This window comes from Pteropus alecto, unplaced genomic scaffold (genome assembly GCF_000325575.1).
Source record: "Pteropus alecto unplaced genomic scaffold, ASM32557v1 scaffold131, whole genome shotgun sequence".
Taxonomy (NCBI): domain Eukaryota; kingdom Metazoa; phylum Chordata; class Mammalia; order Chiroptera; family Pteropodidae; genus Pteropus; species Pteropus alecto.
Window position 1 is genome coordinate 19,421,269 of NW_006434709.1, and position 6,000 is coordinate 19,427,268.

Genomic DNA, 6,000 nt, shown 5'->3' on the forward strand with positions numbered 1-6,000 from the left:
ACTTTGCAGCCCAGCAGCAACTACAACAAATACCTTCAAGGAAGTTATCTCCATGACTTCTGGATCCCCTTTCTGAGTCATAACTCAGGTCCTAGACATATAATTTGGAATATCTCCTAAATGCATTATCTTGTTCCCTGCTACATGAAAACTCACCAAAGAATGTTCCTGTAGCTTCTCCTTGCTGGCTTGGCTTTTAACTTTCTGTCAGCTGCAAACCTGGCAACTTTTACTGCCAGTCTGTTTTTTAAATCATTTATAAAAAATGTTAAATAAAAACTGGTCCCAGTACCAATCACCTGAAATATAATGAGGTTAGACTGTTGTTCCATGTTAATAATGAAAGTAAAAAACTAAATAATTAGATAAATCAGCTCTCCTTTGGCTACATGCAGATTTTAACCCTTAAGATACTTGGACTTCTCCCAACGCATTATATTTAATGTTTAGTAAGTTTATCATTTAGTTTTAGAATATATTTTAGCAGTTTTCCTAATACAAAAACATGCTTATCTATAGAATGCAGGATCTATGCAGGGAAAAAACTCCCACAGAATCCTGGTTTTTCTCAACATTTTTCTCTCACCTTAGCTCTCCTTTCCTCTGGCTACCCACCATATATGTAGGCTTAAAGTTCAGCTCCATTCCATCATTCTATCTTTCATGTTCCATTTTAAATACACGTATCACTTAAGCATCTATCCTTCTCAATTACTTAAAATACAGCATATCATATACTTGATGACCACCGCTAACTGAAGAATCTTGCTCAGAATAAAAAGACTGGATATTATTCTTGTTATAGTAGTCTTCAAATAAAATAAGGAAGCCATAATTTGAAGACAATTGCAGAGCAGATAAGCCTGTTTCAAAAATAATTTTTTCAAAATGATCATCACTGCTTCCTCTTATTAGCTTTGATAAAAGATTACTGTATATCTCATCAAAGCAAAGGTATATTTAATTTTGGTGTTAAACAGCATATAAGAAAAATGCTTATCAGCTGTTAGAGAACCTGTGGAAATATATTTCCACTACACTATATTTGGCAATAGTGTCATTATGGTCTCTCTTAAGTCATTCCTTGGAATTTTTCACCTACATATAGAATAAAGCCAGGCAACTAATTTTTAGTTAAACCACTCAGATATAAATTTACCTAACACTACATGAATCAATAGTCTAGCCAATTACCCTTCAAGATTACTTCCGCTCTGACCAGATTCAAAAGCCCTTTCCTCTCCTTAAAAGTAAGATAGTTGGCTAACTCAGATGAAGAATTTATTAAGCTAGGTAAAGCAAATGATTCGTATTCTCTCTCTATTATTCTCTAACATCTACATTGAAGCTAAGTAGTTTGCATGGTCTATATCCTCTCAGTCCATATCTCTATGAATTTTAAATATGAGTACCAGGTAATTCACAATGCCATAATTATTTTTGAATAAAGAAAATCCCAACTTAAAGAAAAATTGAGCAATGGTTGAATTTTATAACACGGTATTTCTGATGTCTTTTGAAACTATATTTAACTAAATATCGCATAATTAGATTATTTAATAGGCCTAAAGATCTGTATGTCTAAGTTCTATAAAATTCCTAAAAGTATGTCGAGTCCAAAAATGTACAATAAATTTTAATAATTCCATAATCTTTATTACAATAGTTAATCAAATGAAGATTAGGAATTGGTCACTCTCAAACACTAAAATTCTTTATCAGTTATAAAAAATAATATGACCCTGAAAACTTTTGATGGCTCCATGTACCTCGCTTAGCCCAGCTAGCATTATTACTTCAGACTAAAGGGATGACCCATGAATTTACCATCTGAAGTACCATCAACAGAATATCTGCCTGAGACCTAAAACAATAGAGCAAGAATCTACTACTGCCATTAATGAGGATGCTTTTGAGCTATAACTTGTTTCTGATTTTAATCTCTAACCAGTAAAATAAATTCATTTTAATGAAACTCTAAAAATAAGAGCAATTAAAAAATACTATGGGATATACATTTAAAAATAATTGAAATTAGGGGTGGCTCCATAGTGTAGCGGTTAGCACATCTGCTTTACATGCAGAAGGTCCTCGGTTCACACCCCAGGTTCACACCCCAGGTGGAGCCACGGACCATACCCCAGTATGCCAGGTACCCCAGGGGCAAATGCCGGGAGCCTGTGGGAGGAGATGCCCCGCCTTCAGAGATCAAGTTCTTAAGGGGAAATAGCAACATCCACAGGTCAAGGGTGGAAGGGGGGTGGGGGGGAGTGGGAATTAAAAAGAAGAGGAAAAAAATTTTAAAAATCATAATAATAATTGAAATTAATGTTTAAAAAGAGGCATAAAAAATAGGCTCATGCGTGACAAGTGGTAAGAAGTTACATGTTGTTACAGGAGGTAAGGATGTTGTGAGAAGGAAATACCACAAAGATGCCTGAGAATCAAAATTATGAGGACTATAAATGGAAGAAGAGCTGCTATAAAAGCAATAGAACCTCATAAAGCAGAACCAAAGAATATCCAGAAGAAATCTACCACTGTCGCTGTAAAAACATTTGCTAAACCACATGTTCACAATACTGCTTATACCTGAGTTATAGCAAATTAAAAAGAACAAAATGTTACAAAATTGTTGTTGCACAAATTTTATCACTAAAACCTAACAGTTTAATGAATGAGGTCATCAAAATATTCACTTAATAGAAAGCAAGGTTCAATGATCTCACGGTTCCACTGGCAGAAAGGGGTTGCAATTAGTAACAGACCTTAAAACTCCTGGTTTCCTCATCTAAGCTTACTCAGTAGGCCTCTAGAACTCGCTGTATTTTCAGTAGAATACTCACAAATCAATTATTAATATTTTGGCTCTGAATAATGAAACTACAAGGGTCTCCCAATGTCATTCATTAAAACAGACACATCCAGTCTAACTTGACATGCCCACCTAATTAACGGACCAAGGTGAACAGAGAAAGGAGGAAGAAAAATGACAGCATCATTTGCACTACTGCCCCTTAAGGCAGACTATTATTATATTATTAGATCATGTATTTACCTAGGAAATTTTTTTTGTAGACTCACAGCGAGTTCGTTAATAGCAAGGAAACAAATGGGCATAAAAGTGCCTGTATCTGTATCTAATGAACCATAAAAAATAATATCTAATATTTGTTATACCCTTACTATGTGCTAATATCCTATGAGGTATTCCCCTCACTTTACAAATGAAGAAACCTAAATACACAATGGTTAAATCACTTGCCAGAGATCATAATGTTATTATCTGGCTGAGATACAAACCTAGATTTTCTCTATTACAACTATGATAGAAATTATGTTTTCACAATTATCATGTAACTATACTACTGCTCTTTTTAAAGGTAATGGAATGCATTTTAACATAACAAAACCACCACCACACTTATTGAAAATAATATTTTAAAGTATAATTCATCTTGCAAATATGACCCTTTTGAATTCTGAAAATCTTTATGCAATTAAATTTTAGCATAAAAATATGCTAAAAATATAGAAAACTAGCATACACTAAGAAGTTCATCTAATATTTTAATCGATATGACAATGTCTTTTTCCAATGACAGAGAAATAGCAGCACTTTCACCAACAATGCAGCATATCATTTTCAACTTTTCAGTAAAAGCTCATCCAATGTTAAATCATTTCATGTATAAAATTAGTCAACTCAAACTTCCACATCCTTAGAAGGGAACATTATAAATAATCCAAAAACCATATATATTTGGCACTAGAATGCTTTGGAAATAAATGCTGTGAATGTGATAAAATAGAAAAACCTTGGACTAGAGTCCTCTAGAGACCTTCCATCAACCCTGGCTCTATCACTAGCAATTTCGTCCCTTCCGCTGCTCTGGATCTTGGTTCCCAGATCTACAAAATAATCATCTCCATGGTCTACTCTTCCACTCTAGAACTGTGACTCATACATACAGGTATTTTTTCCAAGCTTCCCATTCTCATTCTGTTTAGGTATTACCACTACTTTGTAGGCATTAAGCATTGTTGTCCCCTAGGTCTACAAATGGAGAAAACAGTCCATCCTAAACAAAGGTGACAGGGGATAGCCTTTACAACCACCGATATGCTATAGATAAGTCTCAAGGTGAATAATGTAGAAGCTAAAGCTAATATAATGTTAAAAGGTGTTAGGTTTCAATATTTTAGGCGACTTGTTTTGTGTGCCAGTACATTCTCTCTAAGGACGAATAGTAAAATTCAAGGACAATAGGGAGGAAAAAAAATGTAATTATTCATTAATTATTCAAGAACTAAGAAGGTGCCAACCGAAAATATTAACACTTTTGCAGAAATGTTTTCTCTGACGAATTATATCAGAGGGCAAAAATTTGGTCTATAAAATTTTCTCAAATATGTTTAAGTAGTCCCTAAAAAAGCTTTTGATTTGTAAATTTTGAGGAATTAGTAAGATACCATATATATTATTAAGGAAATATTTAAAAGATTAAAGATCTAGCTGTGCAATTTTTAGCTGCTGATTGTGAAGCGAAGAACCTTCACCGGCTGTTAGAGAGGTGGATTCTGTGGACTGCCACTGCCTAACCTTGGTACACATTTTCTATGTTTCTAACCCATTCTCAAGAGTGTTATGCAAATACAAGATTATTAAAATTAAACTAAGCATTTGGTATTAATATTCTCAACTGTTAGAAAACTCAACCTGATTTTAGTATTGCTTTTTAGAGCTGCTAGCTTACCAACATCTTCCCAGTTCAACATTTAAAATACCTTAAAGCTTCTATAGAATTTGTGGTTCAATTTTGCATGACCTTGTAAAGAAACAATTAAAAGCAAGGTAAAAAAAAAAAAAAAGCATGTGAATTACTTATTAATCTTGTAGAATAAAACTCAGTAGCAAACTATATTAGTACAATTCAGCCTAAACGTTAAATTGGGAAGAACTAAGCCACCGCTATAGATGGAGAAACCTGAAGAAAAGATCTTCAGCAGACAGAGAGGCTGATACAAGAATTTCAAGGTGCAGCTATGAGAATTTCCAGCAAAACTGGAAAAACACCATCAAACACATACATACATTTTAAAGGATAATTGACAAGGTTCAGCTGCGGGGCACCTTTTGGTTGGAATGCCAAAAGAAAATGTCAAAATCACCTTGTAACTCCAATCCCCCGGCCTTCAAAGTTCAGAACCAAGCCAAAATGTGTAAACTGTTCCTTAGCATCCTTCTTTAAATTCGGCTCTGTCCAGAAATTCACTTCGCTTCAGCTACTTAAATGCCCAAATTCCACCATCCGAGAATCTTAGAACCCCAAGTAGTTGCCGAGGGGTCTTCCATCGCCCGCCTGCGCATCCCGTTCAACCTCGGGTTAAACCCCGGAGAATGGAAGTGGAAGAAGAGCTGCTATAAAAGCAACAGAACCTCATAAAACAGAACCAAAGAACATCCAGAAGAAATCTACCATTGTCACCGTAAAAACATTTGCTAAATCACATGTTCACGGAGGTGCTCCAGTCACTTTCCCGATCCAAGAGCCTCTTGTCGTCGACCTTGAGGACCCCTGAATCGGAGCCATGGAGCCCCAAGTAAGTTGGCCGGTGCCCCCTTTCCTGAGCTGCGCGCAACTGCCCCACGGTCTCGGGTGGCCTGCCCCCCAACCCCCGATCCAGCACCACCCGGATCACGAACGTCCTATCAGACCAAGGCGACCCCCTTCCCCTTAGGCTCTCTATGTTCCTTCAACAGGGAAAACAATTCCACAGAAATGCATCGAGAGCCTACTAAGCGCAAGCTCCCACTGTCAACTCGAATATCACCACGCGCGGCGCGGTCTGCACCGGGCTCGCAGTCCACCGCCCGCCGCCCTCTTCCCGGCCAGGGGGCCGATGCTGCCTCCGCCCGGGTGTGGAAGCGCCGGTCGGAGGCGGACTGCGCCGGGAGCGGGCACGGGGGACCGGAGAGGCGGCCGCTAACGGCGCCGC

At 37.1% G+C, this 6,000-nt stretch overlaps 1 protein-coding gene and 1 long non-coding RNA gene across 4 annotated transcripts in view; one reads left to right on the top strand and one right to left on the bottom strand.

Annotated features, from left to right (window-relative positions):
- The window catches only part of SOCS5 (suppressor of cytokine signaling 5), a 49,613-nt gene that overhangs the window by 43,037 nt on the left and 576 nt on the right, over positions 1 to 6,000 (bottom strand). Inside the window, exon 1 of one of the 3 annotated variants that reach the window (XM_015587628.2) lies at positions 157 to 1,626. The exons of 1 other annotated variant lie outside the window; for it this stretch is intronic. The gene's annotated coding sequence lies outside the window, so the exon portion shown is untranslated. Of the gene's footprint in view, positions 1 to 156; positions 1,627 to 5,172; positions 5,300 to 6,000 lie in introns of those variants that run through there. One more of the 3 variants, XM_025045142.1, reaches the window with a different exon arrangement.
- The window catches only part of LOC112477902, a 24,647-nt gene continuing 24,164 nt past the window's right edge, over positions 5,518 to 6,000 (top strand). The window contains exon 1 of the long non-coding RNA XR_003045655.1: positions 5,518 to 5,604. This is a non-coding gene — a long non-coding RNA (uncharacterized LOC112477902). The remainder of the gene's footprint in view (positions 5,605 to 6,000) is intronic.